Here is a 22,466-nt window from a genome sequence, read left to right on the forward strand (position 1 = left end):
GAACCTGAATCTTGAGAAAAGTTGCAGTACTGAGAAACTAGTTGCAGAATTTATATTGGAAGATGCCATGAGTTTACAGAAGGATTTGATAGATAAGCCCGATGGACAGATAGAACTGAATGACATAAAGCTTATGGTGACAAACTGGATGAAGTCTTGTGGAAGAAACAAATTAGAGTTGCAGAAGAAAGAGAGAAGTAAGTAGAGACAATGTGTAGATCTGAAGCAAAGGAAGGGAAACAAAGGGAGTCAGGGGTTAGAGAATCCAGTTGAGGTCCCGGATGAGCGAAAGAAGAGGTTTGCAGATAAGGAAGATGTTTGGATCAGAAATGAGGATGGGGTCTTTATCTCGAATCCTTTTTGATGTTCATGAGTTGCCTCTCATGGAACATCTCTTTCTACCTCGGGTGTCTAATGCAGGAGTTCTTGTTCAGTCAGTGTGCAGTTTTCTATGTTCCTGTCGGTAGTTGCTTGCTTTTTATTGCAGATCCTATTTTCAGTTTCTAGGCTGGTTCATGTGCTTAATTCCAGATTTTTAGTCCATTTGGATTCTTTTCGGGCTAGTTCTTGCTCCGGGTTGACTATTTTTGGGTTCCAGGACAGTTCTTGTGCTTACCGGTTGGTTTTCCTTCATTTCTGGAGCGGTTTCTTCGCATGTGGATCTATTTGGGGTCTTGTCCGATGTTCTTTGGCATGTGGCCGACCTTCCTGCTGATCTGCACTTCTTGGTTATTTTTCGGAAGAATTTCTTTCATTCTTAGGGCCGACCTAGTTACATGTTTCATTTTCCTGCATTGGTAAATGTAACGTTTTGTGGCCGACCCAGATATATTCCAGAGCGTATATATAGGGTATTATGTAATCATTTGTAGGACAAAAGAAGTAGAAATCAGAATAAAGATTTAGATTCGTGATTAGTGATCCTATTGACTCTGAGAGTTTCAGATGGATTGTATCTGGCTTGTAGCCTGCATGTAACTGGTTGACTACTGGATGTTCTAAGATGATTGTATGATGATAACCGGTTGGTTGCCGGAGGTTCTAAGACAATAAAATGATCTGTTTATGTAATCTTGCTATGTTTTCTTGTTGCTTTCGTTGTGTTACTCTTGTTGCATAAGCCAGTCAATTGTCTTTTGAGGGTTTACCGGTTATGGCTGCATCAGAAGGGACCTGTTGATGTGTATTTTGTACACGACCAAACACAGAATAAAATACCCAGAGGTATCTTATCCTCTCTTGAGTAAAGTCTCCGAATGCTGAAGATACCGCAAAAAAGGATCAATCGGAAGGACTTCAAGGTTCTGCTTTGTAAGATCTCTACTCGCGGATAAGCACCAGTGGTCATTGTGTTTGCTGTTTCTTTAAGGGGCCTTATGTACTTTCAAAGAAAGCTTGTCCGTGCTACTATCTTTTCAAATGAGGAAACATGATTTTCCTAATACTAACAGATTTTCAAAAAAAGATCAAAAGATAAGGGTTTCGAGGAAGAAATACTTAAACTAATCCTAAGAATGACTTAATGAGGACTGGTCTTGATAAGATTTTACCAATTTCAGTATTGCCAAAGGACTATAACTCCACTGGAATTGGTGCGATCTTCTAAGGGGATTCAACGATTTTCAAATCACCAAGGAGATAGATGCTATTAGGGAGATACATATCAATACTTCTAATGATGATTGATCTCTTGGCCAATCTTAATGTTTCCAGTTGACCACACAAGGCGTTCTTACAATCAGTAAGAAGCTAGTGGTTTGGAATGTGAATCTTATCGAAGATTAGGCACAACATTCGTCCTTCAAACTTAAAATTTAAACGCTATCTCTACTAGGAGTGATTCAAGAAAATAAACAACCATGAAAGTAGCCACAAGGATTGCAATAAAACACCATAACTTCAATATTTTATTGATCTCATAGCCAAATAAACAACAATTGTTCAACTTTCTCTCTTCACTACTCAATTTTGCTACAAACAATATTAAACTTATTTCTCTAGAACTTTCTAACTTTTCTAACCTTTCTAATCCTTAAAATGAAATGAGCGAGGGCTTATATAGCACTCTCAAATACAATGAACAACCTGGATCAAAAGAAGATCGATGGCTGAGATTTTGACACCTAAACCCTAATTGGGGTTTGTTACCAAAAAAGTCCCCATTTACATAAACATTATTAATCCTTAGCCAATAAAAAATGGCACAAATAACGAGGAGACATAGACCAATAGGAATTAAGCTGCCACATCATCTTTTAACAACTTGTCATCTAGAACTTTGTTCCCTTTCCTATGCTCTTTTCTAGCATATTCAATGAATCTGGACAAAATTCCCTCAATCTCAGCAATGGGAATCTCAGGAAGATTCTTCATTCGTTCTTCCAAGTGAAGGACTTGATCAAAAGCAGTGAGAAGAGTCGTCTCCCACCCAGGCTCAAGTTCCTTGGTCTTCTCAATCAGGAACATAGTAGCATACATTTGATCTCGCTGCCTTTCTGTAACGATGTTCTCTTCCTTGCAAAAGATGACCTTGATTCTGTCTTCCAACTCCTTGATGTCCACATCTGTCTCGATCTCAATCCGTCTGTCAAGGATGGTACACAACACCTCAAAGACCTTGTCTTGAACTAGATGGATGGTGCCTTCAACTCGACTGCATCTGGTGTTGACGTCTTCAAAAAGAATTTCCTTCATCTGGAGCAGAGCTGATCATTGCAGGAGGCTATGGGTTCCTCCATCCATTATATTTTCTTGTGCTAGAATTCGTCTTGGTGTCTCTCTTATCACTTGCAAGACTGGGATGATAACATCTCTAGTGTGAGTGAATGCAGCTACAATTATCATTAGATTATGGATAATCTCAAGGACCTGGATAGCTCGATGAACTGTATTCATCATTCTTGTTGCAAATTGAATGGCTACCTTTTAAGATTCATCAATCCAAGAACTCATGAGTTGGACTAGGCTCTTCACCCTCTCTGCCTCACTTATTGATTCAAGAGGAAGTGCATGTAAAGGAGATATTGCTGGATCCCGTCTTCTCAAAGGCTGGTTAAGATGCCTAAAATAATTCCTCCAAGCACTGACCTCTCTTTCGAGCTTCTTATTCCTTTCCACTTCTTCTTTGAGCTTGTCTTTGAGTGCTTTCAGTGAATCAGTTGCTTCTTCCATAGCTTGCTCGGTGGTAAGTGGACCAAGATCAAATGTTTCTAGATCACATTCTTCTGCTAGAATCTCATCTTCATACTTGTCCACCACTGGTGTAGTTATCTGCACTTTTCTGGATCTTGTCTCATCTCTAATTACCTTTGACATCTTTGTGGCCTTCTTCTTTTCTATTACTTCATGAGAATTTCCTATAAGGCTTTCCAAGTCAAATACATGTTCTTCCTCTTCAACCACAACTACCCTTGTCAAGCTCTCTTTTAGCCAATCCGGAATGGTAGATCTCCTTTCCCTCACTCGTATTTCTTTAGGCAGAGGTCTATCTTCTCTAAAAGGAGATGTTGCCTCATCATCATTCTTTTCTTCTCGTTGCTCATTAGCACCAACCTGGGGAGATTGACTTGATGAATGCTGAGGTGTCTATCCTTTTCTTTGTTTATCATTCTGTACCATGGATTCCATAGACTCATCAATTTCGTACACTATCTGCCTTTGATCTTCTCCTTGACTCGCTTCCTTTTCATGCCTAGAAGATGTGCTTAGTGGGTGATCAGGATTCATTTTCTGGTTCTTCTTGGGAGGCTCTCTCTTCTCAGGTCCTTCTTTCCTCTTTGAACCTTTGGAATGAGAAGTATTCTCACTCACACTTGCCTCTCCTTCTTCTGGTCTTGTTTCCAAGGTGAATGTCATGGATACATGCTGCTCCTTCAACTTTTGATGCTGTACGTCCACCCATTTGCGAGTGCAAGATAAGATGAGAGCCATCACAGCTCTTAAGTCTAAAACCTCGGTCTCATTCCAATCTACCTTCATTTCTTTATCTTCCTTCTCATAGGATGATTGGAGGTATCTACCACTGTCCTTGGCTTGATCGGCTATTCTATAAATTTTGCATTTCCTGATGAGATCCAAGGGTAACCTGGAATGCATCTTTCTTTTGACCTCTACATCATCCTGGACATTCATCCAAAAGTCTTCCACTTGAAACTCATGTTTGTACTTCTTCCCGACTGTCTCTTCTATATAACCACGAGGATCAAAATTCTCCCTTGAGGCAAAGGATGTGAATGAATATAGAGATAATTCCTTCTCCGCATCTTCCGTGGCCTGAGTATTAGGACACACTTCAGCCGAGTTCCCTAGTAGGATGGGTACAAGAATTCCATTTCCATGCTTGTGTCTTGATGCCTTTGCATAAGCTTCCAACTGCCTAGTCACCCCAAGTAGTACTATTCTGTTTGTAGGATATCTTGGCAACATGTAGGGAGGTGAAGGACATCCATGAACTTTGATGTATGTGAATTTTGGAAACTAAATGAACCATGCACCGTGCTTCTTCACGAGCTCTTGTGCATCCAGAGACAGTCGATTGTTAATCCCTCCTTGCAATGTTCTGGTGATATACATCGTGAAGGTGTCATTGACTAGCTTGTAGTCACTTTCTGGCGGATGATGCAGTTGAACATAAGAATCACAAACTCTTATTTCTCTGCGTCCTCTTCCAACAACTCCTTTGTGAGGTAGTCCTGCATACTCAAAACCTTTGATCAAGGCATATATAACATATGAACTCATGTGAAATGACTTAGTAGGCCTTAGTCTTCTCAACTGCACGTCCAAACTGTTGGTAATGATTCTAGCCCAATTGAGCATTCCCTTTCCTTGGACGATCAGTTGTATGAAGAAGAACATCCATTTGTCGAAGAAGAAAGCTTGAGAGGCACTCGTGACCCGATTGAGCAAGGTTATCAAGTTCTTGAATTCTTCCTGGAAGTCGATTCTGTGCGGTGTATTGGGAATCTTGTTCAGGCGAGGTCGACTTTTGAGCAACCAATTCTTATTGATGAAGTTCAGACAGGACTCAGGATCATCTTCGTAGATAGACCTAGCTCCTTCCAAACTCTTGTAGATCATGTCTCTATGTTCCGGGAGATGAAAGGCTTCACTTATAGCTTCCTCCGAAAGATAGGCTAAGATAGTTCCATCCTCGGCTACAATCTTCCTAGAGTGTGAATCATAGTGTCGAGCAAGCTCGTTCATCAACTCATGACACTTGACTGCGGAAGGGAAACCTGCAGCCTTGATGATGCCACTCTTAATTATCTTCTTTGCAACAGGTGATGGCTTGCCGATGTAGGGCGCTTCTCGAAACTTCTTCATATTGAAGTTTCCCAGGTTGGTGTCTTCGATATTGCTCCACTTGGACACGATCCTGGTCTCCAATTCGTCATTCCTCTGATCCTCCTTGATGAGAGCTTGTCGAGTAGTGGATCCTCCGGCCTTGGGGGTCGTCATTTGATACTTACACAAAAAGCTTAAAGTTAGGGTTTGAGCATAATATCTTAGGGTATAGGATTTAAGACCTTTCAAGGAAATAATTAAATATTAATTTGAAAATGATATGATAAATCCTAGAATTATGAATTTTCAAATTAATATTAATTATGCATTGAAATCTGATTGTACAAGACTTGGACTTTCAAAGGATTGCTATGAAAAATCAAACTAAATCTTGAATAAGCTTTCAGAAAACTGATTATACATACCTCTTCCTTGACTTTAAGCTATCAACCCTTGAAAAATGAATAAAGGAAAATGAGGATTTGCTGGACAAGGATGTTTGATTTGAATTTCTGGTCCTCTCTTTGATGGCTTCAATCTTCAATTAACCTTCAAGCTTCCTCCAAAATCTGGAAATTAACCTTCAACCAGCTCTTCAATAAAAAATTCGCTTTTAATCAACCTTCAAGATCTGGAAATTTGCCTTCAACTAGCAAGAAATTCGCCTTCAACTAAGCTGGAATTCGCAATTATAGGTCTTCTCTTCAAGTTCACACAATGGAAAATAAATGAATGATTTAAAATTGTCAAAACACACCTCCCTTATATAGGACGCTCACCTTGTTTTGCCTCAAGGCCGACTTGGTAAAGGCTTAAATAAATTGGAAAAACTCCTCCACAAGCATGGCCGACTTGTTTGCAAAGGCACAATAATGAATTTTGAGCTCTCAAATATGATTTTTTAATGTTTTTAAATTAATTTCAAAGCTAAAAGGTGGATTTTTCATGTATTTCAAGGCTTAGAAATTAATTAGTTAAATTATAAATGTCCTTATTCATGCAAATTTGTCTTAGTCTCCCAAATGTGTTCTAATAGGCAAATTTAGTGAAAGACTATAGGCTAGCTTAGGGAATGTTAAAGCTTGATTAAGGCTTGATGCTTCATTCCTTAGACATTAAAATATTCAAAGTTTAGGTCTCTCCAAGGAGGCTTGCTTGAATTTTTTTTTTATCTAGGCTTGTTTGCTTCATTAATCAACATCTTTATAGCCTAGATTTGCCATCTCCCATATTCTTGCCATCATAATTTTGCAACTTGCCTTCAACTTGGCCCAAACAATGTGAATAATAGGTGTTCTGAAGAATTTCGCCCTGGACCCTTTGGAAGGGTCAGGAGCGATTTTCTTGACTAGGCCTTGAATACCTCATTTTTTTCACTTCAAAATCGTCCGGAAGGCGAGCATATGCTTGTTTTGGTCTAACAAAGCCTAGGATTTCAATTTTTTTTTTGCCTTTCACATGGGTAAATTAGGTGTGAATGGGAATTTCGCTCTGGACCCTTTGGAAGGGTCAGGAGCGAAATTCACTTTTTTAGGTCAAAATTCACCTTTGCTTGATCATCAACCTTCTCTAAGGCATTCTCCAAGGTCCATTCATCTCAACCACTGACTTGGCTCAACAATATTTTGAAGGAAATAGTGCATTTTGGGAATTTTGCTCTGGACCCTTTGGAAAGGTTAGGAGCGAAATTCACCTTTCAGTCCAAATTTCCAATCTCCTTCACTTCAATTCATCAAAATTCCTTCAGTTTGAATCCACTTCTCAACTTGCTAGCATTGGTTTGATCCTCACAAGGCGAAAAAGGTCAATTTTGCTCAACAACCTAGGTAGGGACAAGACCTATCCAAAATTTCGCTCTGGACCCTTTGGAAGGGTCAGGAGCGAATTTCTTTGTTTGTAGCTCATTTTTCATCATTTCAACTTCAATCCACCTCACAAGGCTAGGAAATAGTTCTCTTCTTTCATCCAATCCAAGTTTGACTTGATTTTGCAAGGCAAAATAGGTGATTGAAGGATTTTTGCCCTGGACCCTTTGGAAGGGGAAGGAGCGATTTTCCTCCTCTGGCCTAAAATCATCATTTTTGGAGACAACCATCAACTGAAGGGCAATCTCAAGGGCATCTTTTACCTTGGTCTAGGCATAGCTTAGCATAAATTTGAAAGGAATAGGTAGATTTTAGGATTTTTGCTCTGGACCCTTTGGGAGGGTCAGGAGCGAATTTCTTTTTTTAGGGATATTTTGCCTCACTCCTCTCCAGGGTATAAAACCAAAATCTTGACTTGATTTGCAAGGAAAAAGGGTGATCTTAAGAATTTCGCTCTGGACCCTTTGGAAGGGTCAGGAGCGAAAATCTCATTTGGCTTCAAAATTTGCATTCTTGGCAATCAAAATCCACTCTAAGGCAATCTAAATGACTTCTCGCGCCCTTGTCCAAGCTTGGCTTCGCTCAAATTTTGGAAGAAAAGATGATTTTAAGGATTTTCGCTCTGCACCCTTTGGAAGGGTCGGGAGCGAAAATCATTTTTAGGCTCAATTCCTTCATCTTTCATGGTTTCTAGCAACTCAAAGTCACTCTTAGGGGTAACTTCTCCTTGATTTTACCTTATTCCACACTTGATCTAGCAAAAATTGATAGCAAAGAGAGGTTTTGAGAAAATTCGGTCTGGACCCTTTGGAAGGGTCAGGAGCGAAATTCTCATTCTTGACCAAAAATCATCATTTTTTCAACTTGAAACTTCTTTGCAAGGTAGAATTTCATCCTTCATTGCCCTAGGAACAAGGTTTCATGTCCAAGAAAGGTCAAAAGTAGGCCCATAAGGAATTTCGCTCTAGACCCTTTGGAAGGGTTAGGAGCGAAATTTCCTTTCCTTGCTAAAACCCCTTATTTTCATAACTTCTAAACACTCTCAAAGGCTAGATCATGTTCATTCTTCTTCTCATCATGCCTTGGACATCAAGATTTGGCCAAACAAGGAAAGAAATGCCTCTTAGAGAGATTTTCGCTCTGGACCCTTTGGAAGGGTCAGGAGCGAAAATCTTGACTTGGGCTAGATTCTTCATTTTTTCAATTCAAAACAACCTCTAGAGGCAAAGACAAGTTATTTCTCTTCCATTCATGCCATAAAAGACCAAGAAGTTGACCTTCTTCAATGCAAAAATAAGAGCTTTTAGGAATTTCGCTCTGGACCCTTTGGAAGGGTCAGGAGCGAAATTTCCTTTTTGGTCCAAAATCCTTCATTTTCAATGCTTTCAAACATTTCAAAGGCAACAAGAATGTCCAACCTTCCTTCCAAGATACCCTGCAAATCAAAAATTAGCCAAACTTAGGAGGAAATGAGCTTTAAGAAGATTTTCGCTCTGGACCCTTAGGAAGGGTCAGGAGCGAAAATCTAATTACAGGCTAGATTGCTCACTTTCAAACTTCAAAGCATCTCATAAGGAAAAATTAGATCATTTTCCACATTAGGAACAAGGTTTCTAGTCCATTCAAGGCAACAAATAAGGTTAATGATGAATCTCGCTTTGGACCCTTTGGAAGGGTCAGGAGCGAAAATCAAGATTTGAGCTTGATTCTTGACCTTTTGAACTCCAATTTTCTTTGAGAGACAAACAAAGACCCTTCTTCACGCATCTCCATCAAGATCCTGCCTTTAGCCAAGTAAAAATGAGAGGTTTCAAGAATTTTGCTCTGGACCCTTTGGAAGGGTCAGGAGCGAAATTCTTCCTCTTGACTAAAATCCTTTCCCTTTCCATCTTTACAAGGCTAGAACATTCAAAAAACATCACCAAGCATGCCTAAGGAAGCAAAAGTTTGTCCTGAAAAATGAAGAAATTGAGGTTTTCAAGGATTTTCGCTCTGGACCCTTTGGAAGGGTCAGGAGCGAAAATCACTTTTTGGGCCAGCTTCTTACTTAGGTTCACTTCATTCTCAATCAAACTTGATCAAATCAACTTCCTTCACTCACTATCAAGACAATTCCTCATCCAATTTGGTCTAGGCAAGGTCCCACTGGGTTTTCAGGGCCAAAGGAAGGCAAGAAAGAGAGATTTCAGTCTGGACCCTTTGGAAGGGTCAAGAGCGAAAAATCTCATCGTAGACTGGCTTTCATCATTTCAAAGCCTAAAAACTCTTCTTCAAGACGAATTATGTATCAACTTTCTCAATTACGCCTCAAAAGTCAACAATTTTGATCATTTCCTTCCAAAACTCCTTAAATCATCATCCAGTGCATTCATTCATCAATTTCTGAAATCACCACTTTCATCCCTCTCTAACCACTGACTCTACTGAATCGACTCAGACCTAGAAGAAAACAGGACTCTAACAAGAAAACCATCAAACTAGACCTATCCTGACCTTAGACCCATTCATCCTCTGCTTCAATCTCACCATCCTGATTCTCCTGAAAGGAAATAATTCATTAAGGTAAACTTAAGGTTCGAGGCAGACAACTAACGACCTCCCAAAACTAGGCTAGACTCAGCTTGAAAGAAACCCTAAAACGAGCTTTCACAGATTAGCCCTAATCTAGCCAGCCCAGGCAACTACTCACTCACTCAAAACCTAGCAAGGTGAGAGAGAAACTAACTAAGGGAAAGCAAAACCCTAAGAAAAAGAGGGGGTCCCCATTCTAATGGGGCGATGTGTGAAATGGTCACAACAGGACCCTGTGTCTTTTTGAGTCAACATGGAAGAGACCAAAATAGATCTCAACGCTTTGCATCATTCTGAAGTAGACAACACAAATGACAACATATAGAAGAATGTCACAACCAATTCAACGTCTTTATTACTTTGTACCAACAGAGTATCAAGGGTCAACCAAAGATAACCTAACATAACACAAAAACATATCATGGGGAAAATAGATTACAAACAAGCAAACACACGAGAGGATCTATGACACGAATGAAGCTAATCAAGCAAATCGTTCGCCTCCCAATCTTGCTGAACATTATTTTGGGAAGGTGGGCAAGATGCAAGAGTAGCCACTGTTACCTATTGTTTCGCTTCTAGCTGAAAAATAGGCTAAGTAATGCTTGTTTTTACAAAATGGTACAAGTACGTTTTACTTCTGCTATTTGCATTCCAACTGCATTGGAAAAAAATGAGCTAAAGATTACATTTTAATACTTCTAGTTTGTGACAGCAAAAGAGAGAGAGACATCTCATCAAAAAAGAGAAGTATTTTTATTAATATTCAAACATGCGTCCCACACAAAGAGCCGTGAGACTAGCTACATACATTAGGTGCAGGAAGGAAATACATAGACATGTATACATGAGTACAAAAATAAAGAAAGCATGTTGAGAGTGGAACCAGTCATTGCCTGAATGACTGGAACGATTGGAGTAGCCTTGGTGTTGCCTTCGTCTTGCTGCTTCGTCCTTGTTTGCATTTGCCTTCCTTGCAGTATCTGCAAATGAGTTAAATATGCAATGGGTTAGAACATTTTGTTCTAAGCAATGGATGATTACATTCCTAACATGTATATTAATGCATGCATGTATATATAGTCCCTACATGCATCAGGTGCATATAGTCAGCACCGCGGAAGATCTCATGAAAAACAAATATTAGATCGAAAGAAAATCACCACACATATGCATATTATTGCTAACATGTTTGCTTCATGTACAGGATTAGGAAAAGGATAGCTTGCTGGTCATAAACTTCACAAATGAGTGGGGGTAAATGAGGCTCGCACAAAGGTTGAGCCCAGCTCATATAAATTCAACAAAGCCATGCAGTGATATCTCAAGACATGATGCAAACAAGAATAAAAAATAGGTATGAGCAGCAATAGGAGTGGTTCTGTATTTAAAGACTAGAAGCATTATGGCATTTGACAACAGTAAGGGGAGTTTCATGATTGTAATAACTCCTATGTAAGACGAGCCTTCAGTACAAAGATGCAGTGACTGTCAGATAATAATCAGCAGGGACTGATTTTAGAGATCTAATGTTTTCTTCCTTAAAGTGCAATATGCAAATATAAGCAAAGGTACCAAAAAATCTATTCACATCACAGTCAGCCATAAGTGCAAAGATTCCAGACAATGAGCTTATTGAAAATACTGAGTCATAAACATTAGTACACTGACTGGTAAGTAAGGATAATGCCTATCTTGCTTCAAATAGTCATATTTTTCACAAGTGACAGGTCTGACTGTAAATTTTAAGGAGCAACCACCATGATAGTGACTATTTCAAGGGTTTATAATATGACAAAGACCAGTGACAGCACAATCATCAGACTTATCGCAATATAGCAGCCATAAGGAGGATTACAACAATTAAAAAATGAACACTTAATCTTTTCCAATCCATACAAATTTCCTGATATATATAAAGAAGCCTGTAGCAGCATGATGACAATTTTAAAGAAAATAAAGGCATGATCATGTAACGGTTTCCAGGAGAGGATGCAGTGCGTGCCAATATGACAAAGGAGGTCGCCACAAGAGCCCCCATAACAGTTAATTTTTTTTTTTTAAATCACTTTCAGAAGGGTTTTGCTCAGAAAGTCTTAAATTTTTTTTTCAGTTTTCAGAAGCAAATATTTTTGCAGAAAATCGAAATACCTTTCAGTCATGAAGGAAATATTTTTCCCTGAGAATCAACTTTCAGAAATCAACACATTTCCAGTTACAAAACAGATTCATATGCAGCTACAGTTAAAAATGCATCTTTTGACGCACAACATAGTACAGTTTTAGAAGAGCGAAAGAAAGGTTTACACCTTTTTTACTTTTTCAGTCCTCAAGAAATCAAATTGCTATGTAAGAAACCTCGCCTGAAGCAACCATTGATGGCGGAAACACACAACAACATTGTTTTCACGTTTTTTCCACTAAGTATTATTTAGGAAAATCTGATAAAACCATTATTTTCAGTAAGAAATATGCACCTGGAAGTCAGCAATCGTTTCCAGAATTTCGAAAAAGCCCTCAGAATATGTGGAATATGCAGAAATCAGGCCACAATCAAACATGGTGCCCAACTAGAAGATCACGCTATAGCAGAAAATAAAAAATGAAATGCCTAATATGCATAGAAATTAGAAAATCGTTTCCAGAAATTCGCAAAACCTTCAGAATGTGGCATGTACCTATGGCGGACTGAGTGCTTGGTTTCGAAGCTGAAAATCCCTCAAGGTATTCCTCATGGCGGTACCTGTGCAGAACCTAATCGAATTTTTGCCTTGCATTTACTGCATTTTTTCCAAAAATGGCAATCATTCTTGCCCAAACCCTCATGGCTGCTACTTCACGGCAGAGTTTTCTAGAGGAATGAGAGATGCGAAAATATCAAGAAGAAGAAAGAAATGAATATTTTAGGTTTTCTCTTCCCTAAATGTATCGACCTTGGGATATTTTGCCTTGTTCTTTTCTTTTTCCTCATGCTTATTGCCACGCAAATGCAAGGGGGTGAAATTTGTTTATTTTTGCATCTTCCTTGCCCATATTTATTAAGTGATAAAAATATGTCACTTAATAAATATGGTTTTTTTATGAAGTTTAAGCATAGGTTTTAAAGTTTAAATGAAATAACTATTTATTAAAATGATTTAAATTTATTACTTAATTTTTATTTTTATTTTTTTCGAATTTATATTTAAAGTCAAAAAAAATTTAATAAAAGGAGCAAGAAAAATGTTTACTAAAGTGATTTAAAATTCATCACTTTAACAAATGTTTTCTTATTGCATTTATTAAATTTTAATAAATAAAAATGATAAATTACTTGTTAAAGTGAATTTAATCACTTTAATAAATAACTTAATTATTTTCATGTTATTAAATTTTGACTTTAAATATAAAAATGAAATTAAACAAATATTCAATTGAGTAATAAATTTTAAAATCACTTTAACAGATATTTATTTTCATTTATTGTGAAGTCAAGGAGACATTTTTGGCATTTATGAAGGCTTGCAAGCCTGTCAGGAGATATTTTGGGACCATTTATGATGCATTTAGGAGCTTTTATGGTTGCAGCATGGCGTGGCTTGACTTTGGCCCAGGTTTCTCCCTTTCAGACATGTTTCAGGTCTTTTAAAAGGGGTTTTTTGTTTCTGCTCGCCCAAGATGAGGTAGATTATTGTATTCATTATCTGCTTTTAAAAAAACATATATACTACAGGACTTCACTTTTTCCAGGGTTCTTCTTCATTCATCTTTTTGGCAGACTGTAATTTCTAAGTTCTTTCTGCAAGGGGGAATGTTTTTGTAACACATTTTCAGGAATAATAAAGCTTGGTGATACCTTTTGGCAGGGATAATAGCTTGTACCTTCTCATCTTTTCTGTTATTGTGTGTCTTTAGTGTTAGGCAGTTCTTTGTGGTTGGCTTTTGCCTTCCTTAAAATTGCACTTTCTGTTGATGCCTTATACAGAAATACATATACTCTTTCAGTTCATAAGCTGTGTTTTTTAGTAATTATCAGTCTTAGGTTGTGAAAGGAGGAGTTTTTCCTCTTAGGACTATGATTATCCAACCTTCTTATGAAGTATTGATGCAGAGATTATGGTTTGTTGGTTAGTGTAAAATAGCTTCATTATCACTGTTATACTGTGTATCATTTGCTTATTTGAATTTCAACATATCATCTGGTGCATCACCTTAGGTTTAGATTTTAGTTTCATATGTTCTCCTCCTCACTTTTTTCCCTGAAGAAATTGTTAGTTTAGGTGAAGAATTTGAAAAGAACCAGCTTACTCTGGAGGTCCACTTCAGTCTTCAGGTTACCCACAACCTCAAAGTGTTCCCATGTTTCAATAGGCAGCTGAAGTTCACAGCTTTAGCATAGGGTGCAGGCTTTATTGATAACAGCCACCTTGAGCACAACAGATGGAGCTACTACAAGTTCCAAACAAGGACCATGTTCTAATGATGAGTCACTTTGTTTGTCACTAGGAGCTAGGGTTAATGCTTTTGAAAAATGTGAAAATGAGTCTTGATTAATATCAATAAGCTCATACATATCATCAGAATCATTAGAATAAACATTATAGCATGAACAACATTATCATCCATATCATCATATAGATTAATAAAAATAGGATCTCAAACACGAAAAGAACATGAACCATGATTTTTCTTAAGCATTTTAATCTTGGTGATTTAGGTTGAACTTCCTCCCTAGGGTTACGCGAAGGTTGGACAAATGGGATCAAATTAACTTTTGGTGTCTTCAGAGAGGAAATGGTTTTTAAGCAACTTCACGAGCCTTAGCACAACGTCTTCATCAGTGTTCTCTCGCACAATGATTCCTTTTGTTTTTAAATGAGACTTGTGAAGGCTGAGAATCAATGGACATAGTCTTCTTGTCTTCCTTTAAAGGAGGAATGAGAGAAGCCCTACTATATTGAGAGATAGGGATTGCCAAGTGCTTTCCTTTGTAAGATGTAGGAGGCCGGACTGAGGCATATAGAGGGCGAATAGGAGTAGGAAGAATACCAAGTCCGTTATGGAGAGGAGGAATATCCATAGGTATAGGATCTTTAGGCTTACTCAAGGACATGATCATCTCATTTTGTCACTTCTAATAAGATAAGAAAATGATGTCACTTCGAGACTTTAGTGGTTCAAGTTGTTGAGACAAAAAATAATCAAGGGTGAAATTACCACGCTTTGCTATGGGTTGGTAAGGATATGATTAATTGTTATAATATGTAATGTTCCTTGACCGTACGGTAATGCAATGTCAAGTTCATACGGTGTGAGATGTTCCCGACCATACAGTAGTGTATTGGCAAGGGTGTGCGGTGTGAAGCAGAGGGAGTTGCCGTACGTACGGTGGTGTGAGGATGGAGTGGCCGTACGGTGGTATGGGATGGAGTGGCCGTACGGTGAGGAGGGCGTACGGTGGTGTGGGGATGGAGTGCCCGTATGGGAAGAGGTCGTACGGTTATGTGAGGAAAGAGTGGTCATACGGTGAAGCTGTACTGTGGACTTCCACGTGTGGTAGGAGGGAGGGGTCTGCCATGTGGTATGGTGGTTCAATGGACTACCTTCGGTGGTTCAAGGGTTGATCTTTTGCGCACATATCAAGTATTGAACTCTGAGTGATAAGAATCCTTTAACATGCATGTATACTAGAAATGAAGCTAGAAGTAAAATTTTATTCAACAATGATGAGTTTCCAAATTTGCCAGATCCGGAACAAGTACACAGAGTAGAATAGGGTGAGGGATGAATCCCACCGAAGCTGCGAATACCAAGTAGGGAGGGTCTTTCACCTTCGAAATGGCAGATAATAGAACTCCAATAGGAATTCGCACAATCAAAGAAAAATACCAAATTCGCATACCAACACAAATGACAGACTCGACCATAAATATGGGCTCCGGGAACTTTCCTAAAGGCTTACAAATGGGCCAACACGACCAACCTAAGACTTGACTAATCTAATTAAATAAAGGGCCCAAAAGATTTGTTATTACATTTGGGGCCTTACAATAAAGTATTTAAATTTATTATTTAATTATATCGAGGACATCACGGTCCTCTCGGGCCAAAAATTGCTTGCCCTCAAGCAATTGCAAACTTGGTTGCTCCAGAATTTGCTCGCCTTCCTAGGTGGCATCCTCGATGGGTAGATTCTTCCAGCGCACAAGGAACTCCTTGACTGTGGGTGATCTCAGCCTCTTTTCTCTGACATGGATGATTTGCGCCGGCTCCAGAATTAGTTTTCCTTCTTCGTGGATGGGTGGCAGATCCTTGGACATTGTGACACGCTGCCCTACGACCTTCTTGAGACATGAGACGTGAAAAACATTGTTAATCCGACTCCCCTCAGAAGCTCCAACTCGTAGGCAACTTTGCGCACCCTCTGAACCACCCTGTAGGGTCCATAGAAACACGACTTCAACTTCTCCTTACCATTTGTCTTCAAGGAGGATTGTCTGTATGGTTGAAGTTGGAGATATATCAGATTGCCCACCTCAAAATTTTGCTCAATCCGGTGTCGGTCGACGTACATCTTTTGCTGGTTCTGAGCCCTCTACAAGTTATCTTTGAGAGATATCAGGATGTCTAAACTATCCTGAATCCAATCTTTGACCGTCGATACACGACTGTCTCCCAATGCCAGATCAACAAATGAAGAAGGTTCATAACCGTACAGTGCTTTGAAGGGTGGCATGCCTATCGACATGTGATAGGTGGTGTTGTAATAGTGTTCACCCAAATGTAACCAGCGAACCCAAGCCTTCTGTTGAGCTGAGACGTAGTTCCTGAGATAACCCTCCAACCATTTGTTCACAATCTCGGTCTGTCCGTCTGTCTGCGGATGGTAGCTTGTGCTGGGTGACAACTCGGTTCCTGCCAACCGAAATAACTCCATCCAGAAGGTACTTAGAAAATTTCTTTTATGTCACTGACTATGTTTTGCAGTAGACCATGTAAGCGGAATACCTCACGAAAGAACAACTCGACTACTTGAGTTGCTTGGTATTCTGTGGGGATGGCAAAAAAATATGCATACTTGGTCAGGCGGTCAACTACGATGAAAATGCAATCCTTTCTTTGCACTCTGGGGAGTGCACTAATGAAATCCATCGAGATGCTATCCCATTTCTGGTCGGGTATTGGCAGTGGTTGTAGTAGTCCGACCGGTAGGGTGTGCTCAGATTTTTTTTGCTGACAGGTGGAGCATTCCCACACATACTGCAGGGCACTGTTCTTATGTCCCTTCCAGGAAAACCTTTCTTGGAACTGTTTGTAGGTTTTCAAGTATCCCGGGTGTCCGACCAAGGGAGAGTCGTGCATTTCCTTCAAAATCTTTTCCTTCATCTTGGACTCGAGTACCAGATAAATTCTATCCTTGTAGTAAATGATGTCATCAACCACCATGTATTGGTCATCCTGCACTCAACCATCCATCAATTTGCAGGCAAAAGTATTCTTGGAGTCTTCAACCAACAGGTGTTCCTTCCATTCCGCCAAAATCTGGGATAAAGAACATATGGCAAGCCTTCTTGACAGGGCATTGACTATCACGTTATTCTTGCCCTTCACATACTCAATGTCAAAATCAAATGCCTGGACTTTGCTCACCCACTTCTGTTGTCGTTCATTCAGATCTTTCTATTCCAAGAAATATCGCAAGCTATTGTGGTTTGTCCGCACAACAAACTTTGCGCCAAAGAGGTACTACCGAAACTTCGTCAGTGCGTGCATGATGGCGAGCATCTCCTTGTCGTAGATGGAGTACAACCGCTCAACTGCTGAGAGCTTCCGATTCTCGAACACAATGGGGTGATGGCCTTGTATCAACACCGCTCCAATGCCTTCTCCCGAGGCATCACACTCCAGGATGAAAGGGCAAGTGAAGTCTGGTAGTGCTAGAACCGGACACGTGCTCATAACTTCTTTTAATTTGTCGAAGGTCTGTTGCGCTTGCGCATTTTAATGGAAGGATCCTTTCTTTGTTAGATCTGTTAGTGGTGCAGCAAGTTGTGAAAATCCTTTCACAAACCTCCTATAATAAGTACACAATCCAAAAAGTCCACACAGCTCCGAGAGAGTCTTGGGTGGAGGCCAATCCAAAATTGCCTGAATCTTTTCCTGGTGAACTTGTACCCCCTAGGCACTAATGACGTGACCCAAGTACAGGACCGCAGTCATTCCAAATTCACATTTGGACCTTTTGACATACAATGATTATGATTTCATAATCCCCAATACTTCATCCAAATGTCCCAGATGTTCCTCCTAGGTCTTGTTGTAGATGAGTATGTCATCGAAGAATACCATTCTGAACTTACGCAGTTGCTTGTTGAAGATGTGGTTCATGCAGGACTGAAAAGGGGCCAGAGCATTGGTTAATCCAGAGCATTGGTTAATCCAAATGGCATGACCAAGAACTCACAATGTCCATAATAGCAAGGAAAGGCTATCTTTTCCACATCTCGCTCCCTCATACGGATCTGATGGTAGTCAGAGGGGTGATCAATTTTGGAGAAATAGACTGCGCCATGTAGTTCGTCCAGCAGCTCATCGATCCTGGGAATGGGGTATCTATTCTTGATAGTCTTCTTGTTCAGTGCATTGTAGTCAACACACACTCTGAGAGTTTCGTCACCAGTACCAGGGAGGACGCAAAGGGGCTAGTTCTGGGCCGGATCCATCCTTTATCAAGGAGTTCTTGGATCATTTTCTCTATCTCTTCTTTGAACTTCTTCGGGTGGCGGTAGGGTGTGGTGATAACGTGTTTTGCTCCTTCCTCCTACTCCATGGTGTGCTCAAACCCTAAGTGTGGGGGTATATCGGGTGGAATATCAACGAAGACCAAACTATACTTATCCAAAACCGATAGAAGTTCCTCATCTTTGTATTAAGTCGGATGCTCTTTCATAGGTTTTGTCGAGATCAAGCAATGTGCTGCCCAAACTACTTCATCATGTTTGAAGATGGCTTCCATCCGTTTGGCGGAAATCTCCCTCGGGCCGCCATTCGACATTCCTCTGAGAACCACTTTCCTGCCATCTACCTCGAATGAGAACTCCATCTTTTTGAAGCTCTACATGTACTGGTCGAGGGTCTCCATCCATTGAATGCCAAATATGACATTCGTGTCATCTAGATCTACTACAAAGAAATCGTCGGTCACCGTGTAATTTCCCATGGTGATTCTCAGTTGCAGAACCAGGTGAGTGCATGATAGGAGATTGCCTCCTACCACCTTGACATCGAACCCTTCATGCTGTTTTGTACACAAACTCCTTCGGGTGACGAGAAATGAGTTTATGAAGTTGAGGGAGGCCCCACTATTGAGCATAACCAAGACTCGTTGCCCTTGGAGTGTACCACGTATCCTAAATACACTGCACCTTGGGGTACCTGCTAGTGTGGCAATGACGCCTCCCCTCCGTACCAATGTGGAGATTCTATCTACCAGGCTGGTTTCTTCGACAGATTCTTCCCTTGGCGGTTCACTTTCCTCAGGCTCCTCTTCTCCATCGGACATCACTTCAATATAGTGAATCTTTCCTTTGCCCAAACATCGGTGTCTTGGTTCCCATGGCTCCTTGCAGGTGAAACAAAGCTTTTTCCTTCTAAGTTCCTGTTTTGTGGCTTCATCAAGAAATCACCTCTTCAGAAAGGGTTTATTATCCTTCTCCTTCGGAATGAAAGGTGGTTTGGTATGTGCAAAATTTCTGGAAGAGGAAGATGTTGCCATGTTACGGGTCTTTTTGATTGCTTCTGTGAGCATGCTGGGGTTGAACCCTTTTACCCAACCTTTTAGAGGTTCCATCAATCCATCCATGAACAAGACCACCAATCTCCGCTCTGAGATGTCTGTTACCAATACAGATAGTCTCTGGAACTCTTTGATGTAACTGTCCACAAGTCCCAATTGTTTTAGTTGCGCGAACTCCTTGAAATTGAGTTTTGTATCCTTCTTGTCAAACCGATCTATGAGCTTCTCCATGAAGTTGACATAGGAGGTTATCTAGTCATGGCCGAGGGTGATCTTCCATGATGCCACCATTCGTGCGCGACTCCTTCCAGGTGAAGTGCTGCAAACTTGATAGCTTCATCTTCAGGCATCGGGTTGAGTTGGAAGTAGGTATCTACTTTTTGTACCCAAGCTCGTGCCGAGGTTGCTCCGGTCCCATCAAAGGATGACAGGTTGATCTTGCCAACCTTCTGCTTGATATCGTTGTTATAGTGTCCATAATAGCCTTGACTTCTGTTGCTCGTGTATTTCATCCGGAGCTCAGCATAATCCTTGAAGGATATGTCCCCCTCAAGATTTACATCCCTCCAATCTTGGTTCAACTGTGCTTGCATCTCCTAAAAGGTGGGTTCTTGGTCCTCACGTGGCGCTTCCATTTTTTGAGGAAAATTCGGCATCAGTGGTCATGAATGTGAGCGTTGGATGTTTGACCTTCCAGTGACTGAATCATCGCCCTGCCCATTCTATTTTCCATTTGTTTTTCCCAAGGCCAATTATCGTAAGGTTTCCTCAATGATTTGTTGTCGTTGAGTTGAGCTTTGCTTCTCGTTAGCTCCCTTAATAGTGCCATGCCTTCTCTTGCAGGATCCTATGGTTCGCCCATTCGGTCGGCCGAACGGTACCTCCTTCTAGTGTACACTTGCATCCACTACACGACAAGATGGCAAGATGACTAGCTCTAATACCACTGTAGTGTTCCTTGACCGTATGGTAATGCACTGTCATGTTCGTACGGTGTGAGATGTTCTTGACCGTATGGTAGTGTATTGGCAAGGGCGTATGATGTGAAGCAGAGGGAGTTGTCGTACGTATGATGGTGTGAGGATGGAGTGGCCGTACGATGAAGCGGTCGTACGGTGGTGTGGGGATGGAGTGGCCGTACGAGAAGAGGTCGTACGGTTCTGTGAGGAAGGAGTGGCTGTACGGTGAAGCCGTATTGTGGACTTCTACGTGTGGTAGGAGGGAGGGGTCTGTTGTGTGGTACAGTGGTTCAATGGACTACCTTTGGTGGTTCAAGGGTTGATCTTTAGCGTGCATATCAAGTATTGAACTTTGAGTGATAAGAATCCTTTAACATGCATGTATACCAGAAATGAAGCTAGAAGTAAAATTTGATTCAACAATGATGAGTTTCCAGATTTGCCAAATTCGGAACAAGTACACAGAGCAGAATAGGGTGAGGGATGAATCCCACTGAAACTGCGGATACCAAGTAGGGAGGGTCTTTCACCTCCGATATGGCGGCTAACAAAACTCCAACAAGAATTCGCATAATCAGAGAAAAATACAAAATTCGCATACCAACTCAAATGACAAACTCAGCCATAAATATGGGCTCCGGGAACTTTCTCGAATGGTTACAAATGGGCCGATACGACCAAACTAACACTTGACTAATCTAATTAAATAAAGGGCCTGAAAGATTTGTTATTACATTTGGGGCCTTACAATAAAGTATTTAAATTTATTATTTAATTATATCGAGGATATCACATAATAGTGCCATAATGAGGGAATTTCAAGCATTTATGGATTGTAGAAGGAATAGATTTCATGGAAGAGAGTCAAGGATGTCCCAACTTCACACGAAATTGATCTGATGTAGGAATGATAGGAAAAGTCACATTTAAGCATTTAGTACTTGTCGTGACCTATTTCACACATTGCCCAATCGCAGATGGGGACCTCCTATTTTTGCTTTTTAGGGTTTTGTCTTGGCTCTGCAATTTCATAAATCCAATTTCTCTGAGAGTTTTGAAGTCATCCCGACCCAAATAGAGAATTCATGATCATATCAGAGTTTGAATGTTGTCAAAGTGTTTGGAAGGTCGCAACTTTTTTCGGCTTGTTTTTTGCTTTTTTGAAAGTAAAACCTGGGTTTTGTTCCTCAGATCATTTGGTCAGTGCCCATGTCTTCAGATTCGAAATATTTTGCCTCTAAGTAAAAAAACAGGGTTATCTTTTTTCTGCTTTTTTGTGGAATTAGGGTTTTCATCCTCAGGCCATATCATTACTGTCCATGTTCTCATAATCGAAAAATTTGGTCTCTAAGTGTAAAAAGCAAGGTGGAAACCCTAATTAGGGTTTTTGTCCTAGATAAATCTAGCATCAATTTGGCAGATCATATATGAACATAGCAACCCAAATTAATGTGTTTGGAAGGAAAATTGGAATCAAGGACAAAATTTGGCAAAGGAGATGGCACATGGCTATCTAAGTATAGACCAAGTTTGCCTTGGCAAGGAAATCATTAAGTCTGCCATGTCTTGTCTACTTCCAAGTCCGCCATGCCAGAGAAGAGATGACAACACATTATCAAACTTCACCTAGCATGTTGAAGAATGTCCAAGCTCTCCTCAAGTCCGCCCATGGCAGGGGACCTCCAAAGTCTGCTTAAATATGTTGGAAGGATGGCTAAGACTCTTGAAAGTCTGCCCATGCACAAACAAGGTTGGCAAGCAATCTCCAAACTCCTACCTTTAGTCAGCTAACCCATGGCAAAGGTTAATCAATCTCCTACCTTTGGTTAAGGTCAAGCAAACAAAGTTGGCAATCAAACTTCTAACTCCGCCCTCCTAAAGCACATGGAAAACAACCTGCAAAGTCTGCCCATGATAAAGTGGCAAGAGGTTGGCAAAGTCCGCTAAGGCATAAGCTAAAAATGTCCAGGGCATGAGAAAGTCCACCCTAACACAAGGAAGATCCAATGA

The 22,466-nt window shown here is 40.3% G+C and overlaps 1 long non-coding RNA gene across 1 annotated transcript; it reads right to left on the minus strand.

The window, feature by feature from the left end:
• Positions 1-10,456: 10,456 nt before the first annotated feature.
• Positions 10,457-12,612, minus strand: LOC131857218 (uncharacterized). The gene is made up of 2 exons (XR_009358611.1): positions 12,401-12,612; positions 10,457-10,705 (listed from the first exon to the last, which is right to left on the minus strand). It is a non-coding gene; the product is annotated as an uncharacterized LOC131857218 (long non-coding RNA).
• Between the last annotated feature and the right edge of the window lie 9,854 nt (positions 12,613-22,466).

This window comes from Cryptomeria japonica, chromosome 7 (genome assembly GCF_030272615.1).
Source record: "Cryptomeria japonica chromosome 7, Sugi_1.0, whole genome shotgun sequence".
Taxonomy (NCBI): Eukaryota; Viridiplantae; Streptophyta; class Pinopsida; order Cupressales; family Cupressaceae; genus Cryptomeria; species Cryptomeria japonica.